Source organism: Dromiciops gliroides, chromosome 5, assembly GCF_019393635.1.
Source record: "Dromiciops gliroides isolate mDroGli1 chromosome 5, mDroGli1.pri, whole genome shotgun sequence".
Lineage (NCBI taxonomy): Eukaryota > Metazoa > Chordata > Mammalia > Microbiotheria > Microbiotheriidae > Dromiciops > Dromiciops gliroides.
Window position 1 is genome coordinate 265,273,353 of NC_057865.1, and position 14,277 is coordinate 265,287,629.

The following is a 14,277-nucleotide window of genomic DNA, read 5'->3' on the forward strand; positions in this document are numbered from 1 at the left end:
TTTTTATGAGTTCTATCATCCATGTTTATAAAAATAGAACAGTCTTATGAATTTGGGCATAGGGGATGTGGCTAGAAAGGAGTGTTAAAATGAATTCTCAGGGGTAGCTAGGTGGCACAGTAGATAAAGCACCAGCCCTGGATTCAGGAGGACCTCAATTCAAAACTGGACTCAGACACTTGACACTTACTAGCTGTGTGACCTTTGGCAAGTCACTTAACCCTCATTGCCCCCCCCAAAAAAATAATAAAATAAAATAAAATGAGTTCTCAAGTCAGAAGAAGGTGATAGATAATGGATAGCACAGTCTCTTAATTTGGGTCTGGGCAAACCTACCAAACATTTAGCTGATCCATCATGATATATAGAACACTGAGGGTTAACATGTTGGAAATGTGCTTAGCTGACTAGGGAGCTTCTCTTGCTTATTGATCACTTTGATGTTTATCCAAGAGGTTTGAATGTTAGGGAATGGTTTGCTTACTTCATGTATTATATACTTTGAAAATGTTTTGATCCCTTTCCCAAGTTTAGAAATTGAGCATCTTGGGAACTAAGCCAGAACTTAGGCACATAGTAATTATAGTTGCAAAACCCACAAAATTACTGCTCATGTCATTGTCGAAACATTGCAACACTCAAAAAAGAGTTGGATTCCCTACCATTTCATGGAAATTTCAGTTGCACAAAATTCCATCACCTATGTGTACAGGGTGAAAAATGGTAAAAGAGAAATGGATGCTTTCTGGTCTACAGGATAGATGTAAACCCAGAGCTAATTAACCCATGGTTGCTCTGAAGCTGACTATGTAAATCTCCTACTCTCTTGTTCACCAATCCATAAACATTTGTTAAGCACTTACTATGTGCCAGACACTATCCTAAGTTCTAGGGATACAAAAAGAGGCAAAAGACAGTTTTCTGCCTCAAGGCATTTACAATCTAACAGAAAAGTTTACAATGGTCATAATGCCTTGACTTAGCAGATTTTATTTATTTAATTGCATGAAAAATTGTGAGTGATGTTGGTTTTGTTCATCAAACAGGAAGGTGTTTGTTTAATTTAACAACCTCCCTTCCTTAACCTTCCCAAAAAACCAAAAAACAACAACAACAAAACCCCAAACAGCAACACATTTGTTACAGCATTTTGTAATGTCAATGTAGCACACAACATCACAATCTGATGTTAATCTTACTCTCTTCAATAACATAATATATACAAGATCTTTTAAAAGTTTAAAAATTACATCTTGGGATACATTTTAAATAAATACATAGAGATGCATGCATATGCACACAAATGTGTATATATATAATATGCATTATACACGTGTATGTATATAGAGAAATAGAGATGCCACAGTTTAGAGATATAGGAGTATATTTCTAATAGTTTTCACAATTCTTTCAGTAGTGTACTGGATCTAGCTTGTACCAATTCACAATAGCCAATTGTTAAATTTTCAGTGTAAACATTTACGTCTCTGAAACCTTTTAATTTTGTATTTGTATCCCCAGTCTCTAATACAGTGCCTGGTATTTATGAGAGAGTTTTTTTTAAATGCTTGTTGAATTGGATTGGATGGAATTGGAGACTGAGGCATAAATGCAGACCCTTGAATTGAGTGATCCTAGATTTCATTGTGAAACAAGTCTGTTTTTAAGAAGCTGGAATTACAGCTCTGATGCAGATGTCATTCAGAAGAAGCACGAATTAGAGGGGAGGGAAAGCTTGAAAAGAACAAAGAAAGAGTGAGCTGTAGGGACACGGGAAAGGGAAGCACAAATGTAACATATGTCTCTTTCTACAGGCCCAAAGAGAATGAAGAGAGCATTCCTGCCAAAGTCAAGTCAGCCACCTGGTCTTCAGCCAGCATTCATGGTATCATCTCTGCTAAGACTGCACTTCGCACCTCATACCCTTGCCAAGTCTTGAACGTAAATACACAGGCAGTATTAATAGCCTCTGGAATTTCCGGCATGATGCTTGAATTTTGGAAAGGGATCCCCTGAACATTCCCAAACGGATGCATGGTGGGGGCAGCCTTCTTTGCAAAATACCTCTGGAGTTCCTGTGGATAGGATCCTTACCCAAATCCCATTTGTCATCTGAGGCTGGGACAGTTGGCCCCACGATACAAGATAGGCATAGCGACTAATCCACAGTGTGTCTCCATTGCATTCTGCTAGTGATGAGATTAATGAAGACAGACTTTCACAACTTACTATAAGGAAGTTAGAATACACACCTAAAACAGCACTCCTTTGTCTTCACTACAGGAAAAGAAAAAAGAAAAGAAGAGAGAGAAAGGGAAAGAGAGGAAGGAAAGAAGGAATGAGTGAGGTAAAGAAAGAAAGAAAGAAAGAAAGAAAGAAAGAAAGAAAGAAAGAAAGAAAGAAAGAAAGAAAGAAAGAAAGAAAGAAAGAAAGAAGGAAGGAAGAAGGGAGGGAAGGAAAGAAGGAAGGAAAGAAGGAGAGAGGGAGGGAGAGAAGGAGGGAGGGAGTGAAAGAAGGAAAGGAGAAAGGAGAAAAGAAAAGTCTCACTAAAGCTATCAGGAATCCAAAAAAGATTCAGAGGACACAGAGGGGAGAAGCAGCAATATATTGTAAATATTATTATTATAATTATAGGATATGAATGGGGGGGGGAGAAGCATTAATCCGGCACCTTTTATGTGCCAGGCAGTGTGTCAAGCACTTTATAAATATTATCTCATTTGTTCCTCAAAACAACCCTGAGAGGTAGTTGTTATTATTATTATTATAATTATTATTATTTGCATTTTACCATTGAGGAAACCAAGGCAAACAGAGGCTAAGTGATTGGTCGAAGAACTACAGCTAGTGAGTGTCTAAGGCTGGATTTGCACTCAGGTCTTCCTAACTCCAGGCCCAGTGCTGTATCCACTATGCCACCAGCTGTTTCTAAGGATAGGAGCTGGACTCATGATTTTATTGGTGTAGGAAACTCCTGGTAAGGAAACTCCTTCTGTTGATACAGATTAAATTACTTCACTAAATAAATTAGTGAAGGTGCCAATCTTAAAGAGTTTATTTGATTTACATAGGGTCCCACAGTCAGTATATGTTAGAGACAGGACACAAAGCTAAGTCTTCCTAGCTCCAAAGTACCAATTCTTCTCTTCTTTTTTTCTTCTCTCCTCTCTTTTCTTCTCTCCTCTCTTTTCTTCTCCCTTCTCTTCTCTTTTCCTCCCTTCTCTTGTCTTCTTGTTTCTCCTCTCTTCTCCTCTCCTTTTCTTTTCTCCTCTCCTCTCTTTTCCTCCCTTCTCTTCTCTTCTCCTCCCTTCTCTTCTCTTTGCCTCTTCCCTTTTCCCAGTTCCTTCAACTGATCCTCATTTGGCATGCACCAAAGACCCTTATACAACCTGGTAACCCTCTTGGAGATGCTTCCCAGCATAACAGCATCCTTAAATTGCAGCAACTAGAACTGAACAAATACTCAGCTGTGGTCTGATTAGAAGAAAATATATGGAACTATTACTTCTTTCTCCCTAGAAGCCATCTCTTTTGATGAAGCACTTGACCACCATAGCATTTTTGGCTGCCATGTCACATTGCTAAGGCATATTTAGTTTGCAATTTACTGGTCACCAAAATCTTTTTCAAGCTTACATCCAACTATAGCTTCCCCATCCTATGCTAGTGAGGTTGAATTTTTGAACCCAAGTGTAAAACTTTACATTTATCTCCACTGAATTTTATTTAATTAGATTCAGCCCAATGGATTGGCCTACTAAGAACTTTTAGGTCCTGTCATCCAGTGTGTTAGCGATCCCTTTTATCTTTGTGTCATTTCCAAATTTGATGAGCAGGCCATCTTTGCCATTATCCAGGTCATTGATAAAAATGTTTAACAGTGCACAGCCAAGTACAGATGCCTGGGGAATACTTAAAGACACCGCCTTCCATGTTGACAATAAGTCACTGAATCCAGCCATTCTATCATTTCAGAATCCATTCAACAGTGCTAACTTCCAATCCACAATTCTCCATCTTCTTCATATGAACAGCATGAGATACTTTATCAAAACTTGTGAGGTAGGTGCTACTATTAGAACCACTTAATGAATGAGGAAACTAGGGCTCAGAGTAATTAAATCATGTGCCCAGGATCATACAATAAGTGACACATACAAGTTTTGAACCCAGCTCTCCAAGATTTCCATCCAAGTTCAGCACCCCATCAATTTGTGCTAGTTACTTCTCAGAATAGAGAGGAATAAAAATAATAAACAATAAAATTCATTATGTACAATAAAAGAATATATAGAATTGGGGGCAGCTAGGTGGTGCAGTGGATAGAGCATCGGCCCTGGATTCAGGAACCTGAGTTCAAATCCAGCCTCAGACACTTAACACTTACTAGCTGTGTGACCCTAGGCAAGTCACTTAACCCCAATTGCCTCACTAAAAAAAAAAAAAAGAAAAGAAAAAAAAAGAATATATAGAATTGGACACTAAAATGTATGGGGCAAAATATCAGAGTGAAGAAAACAGCATATTCTATAAAGATAAGATATACTTCTACCCTCAGGTTTTGCTAGTTTGAGAAACTAAGCTTTCAAAGATGAATCTCTGAATAGAATAGAAATATAATGTTGATAAATATTTATTAATTTCCCCATATGAGCCTGGCATTCTTCTCTTGCCCTGGTTCATAGACAAAAGAAATGAGTCATGGTCCCTACCCACAAGCTGCTTATAATCTAATTTTGTGTTTCTCAACAACTGAGAAGCTTTAATTTACAATTGCAACAGGAAGTGGCAATAGAATTGAGAAAAGCTGTTCTTGCACTATTCTCAAGCAGAAAGAAATAGGGGGGCGGGGACACATTACCATCACAAATTTCCAAAGCAAAATTATTCCCATGAGTTTTCTAACCTAATTAATCAGATGAACATATTTTTCAAGTATCTATCCATGTACCATGTGTTTGGAAACGATAAAAATGTTTGAATTTGCTAGCTATGGCACATCAAAAAAATTGTTGATTTTAAAAAAAGGAATTGGGAAGGATGTCACTTTGGCATTGGGCATGGTTGGAGTAAAATTAATTTAAGTGTTCCCACCTCTCTGATAGTTGGCTCTTAAACTATAAGCATTGGAATAATGGGGAAAGCACTAGGTTTGGGAGTTAGAAGATCTAGATATGAATGTTGATGCTACCATATTGGGCAGGACATGACTCCTCCAGGCCTCAATTTCCTTCTCTGTAAAATCTGATTATTAACTGAAATTGTCCACTTCTTAGGATAGTCATAAGACCCAAATGAGATAGTTCATTGGGAAAGTGACTTATAAATCCCTTGTGTTCAGATAGTGTGCCTCTTCTTTTCTAGAAATAGAAGCCAACAAGGTTTGCTAATCTAGTGTCCAAGGAATGTGTTCTCATTGTAACTGTGATGATGCTAGTGCCCCAAACTCCTTCAAGGTTGGAACCCAATTACTAGTGTTAGACTCATTTACTTTTTTTTGGGGGGGGGGGAACAGTAGGGGGAATGAGGGTTAAGTGACTCACCCAGGGTCACACAGCTAGTAAGTGTCAAGTGTCTGAGGTCGGATATGAACTCAGGTCCTCCTGAATCCAGGGCCAGTGCTCTATCCACTATTGCGCCACCTAGCTGCCCCAGGACTCATTTACTTTTGGTGAATCTAGGCTCAGTGGAGGCTGTGCACTGATACCCACTGAGACCACTGGGTCAGTAGGAGACACTGAATGTCAAGCCCCAGGTGGTTGTCACTATTTTGGACTTTTTATGTTTTCCCACATTCATTTCATTTACAAATATTCTCAGCTGCACGAATTCTGTGATCTCTAATAAGTTTTGAAATGAAGGCACTGCCCCCATTCATTATAAGTATGAGGTTTCTCTCCAATATGAAGCATCTGATGTAAAATAATGTGTTGACTATTGACCTCCCTGGCTTCTGTCCCTAGACCTCTCATCTAAAATCCTGCCTTCTAGTGGAAACCTTCCCCAACACCAATCTTACTTAATGCTAGTGCTTTCCCTTTGTTAACTATTTCCTATTTATTCTATATATAGCTCCCTTTGTATATAGTTGTTTACATGTTCTCTCTCCCATAAGATTAGAAACTCCCTGAGGGGAGATATTATCTTTTGTTTTTTGTTTTGTTTTGTTTGGGGGGGGGCAATGAGGGTTAAATGACTTACCCAGGGTCACACAGTTAGTAAGTGTCAAGGGTCTGAGGCTGGATTTGAACTCAGGTCCTCCTGAATCCAGGGCTGGTACTTTATCCACTGCACCACCTAGCTGTCCCTGAGATACTATCTTTTGCTTCATTTGTATATCCCCAGTGCTTAGAACATAAGTGCTTAATAAATGTTGATTGATTGAAATAAAGTTTGGGTGGTCTCTGAAAACTTATACCAAATAGATTTTTAAAAAAATATTCTATAACTATAAGTAGCTGCTAAACAGAACAATTTTTAAGCTATTATAGTTTTTAGGACTCGGATAAGAATTATTCATTAGACACCCAATATTTAATATTCAATGTTCCATAGCTGTTTAAAATTTGCAAACTGTTTTATATGCATTTTCTCAGTATGTCTCTATAATAACATAGCAGAGTAATATTTATAGCTGGTGTTTATATAGTACTTTATTTGCAAAGCCATTCATTTACATTAATGCATTTCATAAGATCATAGATCTAAAAGGGACTTTAGAGGTCATCTAGTAAGTAAGGCAACTGAAGGCCAGAGAATTTCAAGAACATATCTATGTACACATGAATAGTACATAACAGAGAAGGGATTTGAACTCAGGCCCTCCATTTCCAAGTCCAACACTCCTTCCCTTGTACCATGCTACCTCTCAGATGAAAAGTTCATAGGGGTCATAGATTTAAAGTTGGAATGAGGGCAGCTAGGTGGTGCAATGGATAAAGCACCAACCTTGGATTCAGGAAGACCTGAGTTCAAATCTGGCCTCAAACACTTATACATACTAGCTGTGTGACTCTGGGCAAGTCACTTAACCCTCATTGCCCCACTAAAATAAAATAAAAATAAAAATAAATAAATAAAGTTGGAATGAACCTCAAAGGCCATCTAATGCAACTCCCTCATTTTATAGATGAAGAAACTGAGGCCCAGGGAGTTTAAGAGTCATCCAAAATCACACACATAGCAAAGATCTCCTTGGCTGCAAGGTGGGTAGCACAGTCGATAGAGTGCTGGACCTAGAGTCAGGAAGACCTGAAGTCAAAACTGGGTTCAGACACTGCCTGTGTGACTTTGGACAAGTCACTTCACCTCTGCCTGTCTAAGTTTCCTCAACTGTAAAATAGGAGTAGTAATAACAGCATGGACCTTGCCTCATAGAACCGTTCCCTTCCTTCAGCTTCTCTTTGATTCACTGGAGAGAACTCTGGACCTGGAGTCAGGAAGATGAGTTCAAATCCCAGCTCAGATACTTGCTAGCTGTGTAATCCCGAGCAGGTCATTTAACCTCTGCCTCAGTTTTCTCATCTGTAAAATGGGGATAATAATGGCACCTACCTCCCAGGGTTGTTGTGAGGATCTAATGAGATCATAATTGTAAAGCACTCAGCATAGTGACATATAAATGATTATTACCTTTTCCCCTTCAAGACCCAACTCCACCACTCTATTCTACTGAACGCCCCCCCCATGCTTTTATATTGATTCTGCATACAATCACATATGTATAGGCTGTGACCCCTTGATAAAATGTAACATCCCTGAGTGCATAGCTTTGTTTTCATTTTTGTTTTGTCTGTCTGGTTTTTTGTCTTTGTAACTGGCACCTAGGACAGCGCCCGGCATATAATAGGTAATTAATCAATGATTGCTGATTTATTGATGGATCCAGTTCTCCATACTAAATTCTCTCTAGGGTAGCAACTATGCATCAGACTGACTTTGCTATAATCCTTATCCACCATAAAGACAGCCAATAAAACCTCACTACTGATTGGTTTTTCTATGTCCCCAAACAGCCGAAGATGGATAGATTTGCGGGTTGATTTCCATTTAGGGTAGGAGGTGATCTCAGAGGGCTGCAGAGTCGGCCTCCCTCATTTTCTTTTTCTTTCTTTCTTTCTTTCTTTTTTTTTTTGCAGGGCAATGAAGGTTAAGTGACTTGCCCAGGGTCACACAGCTAGTAAATGTCAAGTGTCTGAGGCCGGATTTGAACTCAGGTCCTCCTGAATCCAGAGCCAGTGCTCTATCCACTGTGTAACCTAGCTGCCCCCTACCTCCCTCATTTTCAAAATGGACCTTGTACCTTTAGGTCAGAAAGACTCAGCAGCCTTGAGAACTATATTCAAATATGCAAGGTTTATGATGGGCCAATATACTGAGGGTGAGTTATTGATTGGGTTTCTCTTTTTGAGCAAGAATTGTAAATTTAGATATCCAGAGTAACACTAGCATTCATTCTCCTTCTACTTGGAAAAATCTAGTGCATTAAATTACTCTGTGTGTGTGTGTGTGTGTGTGTGTGTGTGTGTTCCTTTATGGTTTTCTTTAACTATCGGTTTCGTATGTCCCCAAAAGAGGTGAAATGAAAAAAGAACCAACACCATAATTGACAGATAACATAGCCAGAAACAGCTTCAGTTTTGCAACAAAATGGACTTCCCCTCTCTGTCTCCTCAAATCTGCAGAATCCAGACTGGAGAATCTCCATTTTCCTGTTTTGATCTCTTAATCCATGTAGATCCTTTTGTTTGTCATTCTCATCTGTCTGCTTTCATTATCCTCCCATTTCAAATCCAAAAGGAGCTCGTCCACAGACACTGGAAAAGATGTTCATACGGCAGAACATTGTGCACTTGGAGGGCTTTGCTCCCAGTTTAATTCATGCTTTTAATAATTGGCTTTTGTTTCCTTCCATTTCTTCTTATCCCCTGGATTCACCACCCCCCCCAAAAAAAAAAAAACCACAGGCACACAATTCCTCCCTCTTTTAACTTCAAACACACACACACACACACACATATATGCCCAGTAAATCCATGAACACGTGGGTTCAGCAGGGCTGACGCAATAGCACAGATGGCATGAGCATCACTGAATATGCACACATGGTGCTTGGAAATATGCCTGATCTTTTCTAACTTAACCTACTTAAAGGGAACAAATCCAACTGCCCCAGTGACCCACTGACTAAGTACCTAGCACAGTGTCTGGCACATAGTAGGTCATTTAAAAAATGTTTGTTGAGCCTGGTATGGTGGGGCTCGAATGTCAGGCCAGCTCCTGGGAAGTGGAGGCTGGTGGATCTCTTGAGGTCAGGAGTTCTAAGCTGCAGGGGACTAAACTATTTAGCATTTAAACTGAGTTCACCATTATTATGGTGAGTCTGATTGGAATGGGATCAGGTCTGTAAGTACTCTGTACTTCCAAGATGTGTGAGATGGTTGAAATAGAGAAACTGTCTTTATAGACATTTATACTTAGTTTCTCTCTCTCTCTCTCTCTCTTTCTCTCTCTCTCTCTTTCTCTCTTTATATATATGTGTGTGTGTATGTGTGTGTGTGTATATGTATGTATGTATAATAAGATAAAAATAAATGTTGAATCAAATTGATTTACGATATAGTAAATGGTGTGCTAGACTTAAGATCAGGAAGACCTGAATTCAAATATTACCTCAAACACTTACTAGTATTATGACTCTGGGCAAGTCATGAAACTCTTGTTTTTGTTTTTGTTTTTTAGTGTGGCAACTGGGGTTAAGTGACTTGCCCAGGGTCACACAGCTAGTAAATGTTAAGTGTCTGAGGTCAGATTTGAACTCAGGTCCTCCTGACTCCAGGGTCGGTGCTCTATCCATTGCGCCACCTAGCTGCCCCTAAGTCATGAAACTCTTTGGGCCAGTCAGTAGGCATTTATTAATCAAGACAGTCCCTTGCCCACAGGGATCTGACAACCTAATGGGGAAGACAACATGCAAACATATAGAAAGAGAGGGAGATACATGCATACATACATATACACACATACAAATGCATGAGCACTTATGTACATATATGTATGCAAATGTACACATACATGTGTGCATGTACATACATGCAAGCTATTGCCAGAATAAGGAGATGTAGCTAGGTGGTTTTTCTATCAGAATGGATTAATCATCATATTAAAAAGAAAGCATCAAAGCTGCCAAGCTATTACTTAGCATTGGTTGGTGGGTCTATGAAATCCTTACAAGAGGCAGATGATCAAGCAATTCATATGCTCCTGGAATATTATAAAAATGGGAAAACGGAGAGAAGGTGGGTTAAAAAAGTTATAGCCTCTTGTAAAACTCAAGATAAATTAAGGTTATCATAACAATGAAAAAAGGGAAATCTAAGTGACTTACTCTCCAAAAAAGAAACCAAACAAGCCTTAAAGTGAAGTTCCTATGGAAAACAATACCCGGGCCCAGATATATTTACAAGTGAATTCTATTCAACACTCAAAGAAAAATCATATAAATTGTATGAAAAAAATAGAAAAGGAAATTACACTAAAAAAAGAACATTTTCTATGAAAGAAAAATTATTGTGAAACCTAAATTCTGAGACCTAATTTCTGATACCTAAACTGAGGAGAGATAAAGAAGTAAAATAAAGCTGCAAAATAATATCTATAATGAATATTGATATAAAAAGATTCAACAAAATATTGGCAAGGAGGCCACAACACATTTGAAAGATTATTTACCATAAACATATTATATTTATACATGGAATTCAGGGTGGGCTTAACATTAGGAAAACAAATATGATTGATTATACTTATAAAATCATTGATACCAATAACCAATATTAATAACAAAAATAAAATCACATGGTTATAGGAATAGATTCAGAAACAAAATACATGTTTATGTTTTTTAAAATACTAAAAAGCTTAAGAATAAATGGACTTTTCCTTGATATGATAAAGTTTTGGAAGGAAGGAATGTAAAAAGGAATATAAACAGGGCACCTTTGTTACTAATATATGTTATATTAGATTTAACAGATACTTAAAAAAACAGACTAATGAAAGCTCAGTTCCATCCATATATACCCTCTTTTTATTTTTATATTTTTTGTATTCATGCATGTTGATGATTAAGTTCAATTTTAAAATTTAAATTTAAAAATATTTTGTCTCTTTTAATTTTTTTTCTCAGTGAATGTAAAACAAATTTTTAACATTCATTCCTTAAGATTTTGAGTTCTAAATTCTCTCTCTCTCCCCTTTTCACCTCTTTGAGAAGGCAAGCAATTTGATATAGATCATAAACGTGAAGCCATAGAAAACATATTTCCACATTAGCCATGTTGCAGAAGAAAACACAGACAAAAGATAAAATATAAAGAAAGTATGCTTTAAACTTGGAACTATGCCGAAAGTGCTATGGAACTGTTCATATCTTTTGAGCCAGTGGTAGCACTGCTTGGTCTGTATCCCAAAGAGATCATAGAAAAAGGAAAAGGACCCACATGTACAAAAATATTTATAGCAGCTCTCTTTATGGTGGCAAAGAATTGGAAATTGAGGGAATGCTCATCAATAGGGAATGACTAAACAAGTTGTGGTATATGAATGTAATGGAATACTATTGTGCTGTAAGAAATCATGAGCAGGAGTTCAGAGCAACCTGGAAGGACTTCCATGAACTGATGCTGACTGAGAGGAGCAAAACCAGGAGAACATTGTACATGGTAACAGCAACATTGTGTGATGAACAATGGTGATAGACTTGGCTCTTCTCAGCAGTGAAATGATCCAAAACAGTTTCAAAGAACTCATGTTAGAAAATGTTCTCAACATCCAGAAAAAAAAAAAAAAACTGTGAATTATGAATGCAGATTGAACCATACTGTTTCTACTTTTGGACTGTTTTTTCCCTTCTTTTTTTGAGGTTTTCCCCCTTGTTCTAATTCTTCTTTCACAAGATGACTAATGTAGAAATATGTTTAATGTGATTGTACATTTACAACCTATATCAGACTGTTTTCTGTCTTGGGGAGGAGGGAGGGAAGGGAAGGGAAGGTGGGAGAAAAAAATTTGGAACTAAAACTCCTGTGAAAACAAATGTTGAAAACTATCCTTATATGTAAATGGAAAATAATAAAATACTTTTTTAAGAAAGAAAGTATGCTTTAATCTGCATTCATACTTCATCATTTCTTTCTCTGGAGATGGATAGCATTTTTTCATCATAAGTTCTTCAGAATTATCTCAGATCACTGTATTGCTGAGGACACAGCAAAGTCATTCAGAGTTGATCATCATAGAATATTGCTGTTACTATGTACAATGTTCTCCTGGTTCTGCTACCTTCACTTTGCATGAATTCATATGTTTTCCCAGGTTTTTTTGAGAACATCCTGCTTCTCATTTCCTAAAGCACACTAGTACTCCATCACAATCATATACCACAACTTGTTCACGTTACCCAATTGATGAGCATCCCCTCAATTGCCAATTCTTTGCCACCACAAAAAGAGATGCTATCAGTATCTTTGCACATACAGGTCCTTTTCTTTTTCCTTTGATCTCCTTGGGATACAGACCTAGTAATTGTATTGCTGTGTCAAAGGGTATGCACCGTTTTATAGCCCTTTGGACATAGTTCCAAATGGATCTCCAGAATAGTTGGATCAACAGTGTATTAGTGTGCCAATTTTTCCACATCCCCTCCAACAATTATTGTTTTCCTTTACTGTCATATTAGTCAATCTGATAGGTGTGAGGTAGAACCTCAGATTTGTTTTAAATTGCATTCCTCTAATCAATAGAGATTTAGAGCCCCTTTTCATAAGATTATATGATACTTTGGATTACTTCAACTGAAAACTGCCTGTTTATATCTTTGACCATTTATCAGTTGTGGAATAACTCATTCCTATAACTTTTGGTGAGGGTTAAGTGATTTACCCAAAATCACACAGCCAGTAAGTGTCAAGTGTCTGAGACTGGATTTGAACTCAGGACCTCCTGAATCTGGGTCCAGGTGCTTTATCCACTGTGCCACCTAGCTGCCCCCTCATTCTTATAACTTTGACTCAGTTTTTTATGCTTGAGAAATGAGGCCTTTATCAAAGAAACTTGTTACAAATTTTTTTTTCCAATTTGCTACAATTTCAAACTATTTTTAAAAGAAGACAAAATACCTATGTGGTGGTGTAATTGCTCTCTAATATAAGTCACACCTGGATTTGGCAGTGACTTGCCCAGGGTCACAGAAATTAGGTGTTGGACAAACTCTGTCCACTATAGAACTCTGACTCTTAGAAGGAAAGGAGAATTTGAATTCCTTCCAGAATAAGTAATACTGGGGCTTCAGATACCATCCTCAATCATTTCACCAGCTCCCTTTGATCCATACAGATGTATGAATCATGTGGGTCATTTTGGTTAGGTGACTGGGACCTCAGACTAAAATGTGACAGAAACCAAGTCTTTCTGACTTTGTGGTCAGCCAGCTCTCCATTCTGTCAGGCTGTTTCTTTCTTTTTTTTTTTTTTTTTTTTTTTTTTTTGGTGTGAGGCAATTGGGGTCAACTGACTTGCCCAGGGTCACACAGCTAGTAAGTGTTAAATGTCTGAGACCGGATTTGAACTCAGGTCCTCCTGAATCCAGGGCCGGTGCTCTATCCACTGCACCACCTAGCTGCCCCAGTCAGGCTGTTTCTTAATCAATCATCCATCAAAATAACTGTGATAACAAATAATTGATTTGTTTGAATTTAAAGTTATTGCTTTGAGAAACAGGATCTGGGATCCCTTATCTTCCATAAGAAATCTTTCTACCACTTGAACTCTGGACTCTTCAATAATAGTGACAAAAACATTTTGTGAGTATGTCTCTCCCTGTTTTATACCTTGACTGATATTCACAATAGAGCTCATGGAACAAGGCTATCTCTGTTATGATATCTTTAATAGAATCTTAAATAATTATATTATACTCTAATTATATAGCATAATTATAATATAATAATAATATACAATAATATATAGTATAATTATATTATACTATAAGAGAACCTTTCAAGTCGTTTGTTTTTGGTTTTGTTTTTCAATATCAAACGAAATGCTTCTTTATGATTTATAAACAATAAGTACAGTGGTGTGTACTTGCTACACTTTTCAGTCAGTCATTAGGAAACAATAAGTGTACTGGGCAAGATAGTTGAAGAAAGGGAAAGATTACTATGGAATAGATGACTTACAAAAGAAGATCATTTGCAAAAACTTACTTCCTCCCTTC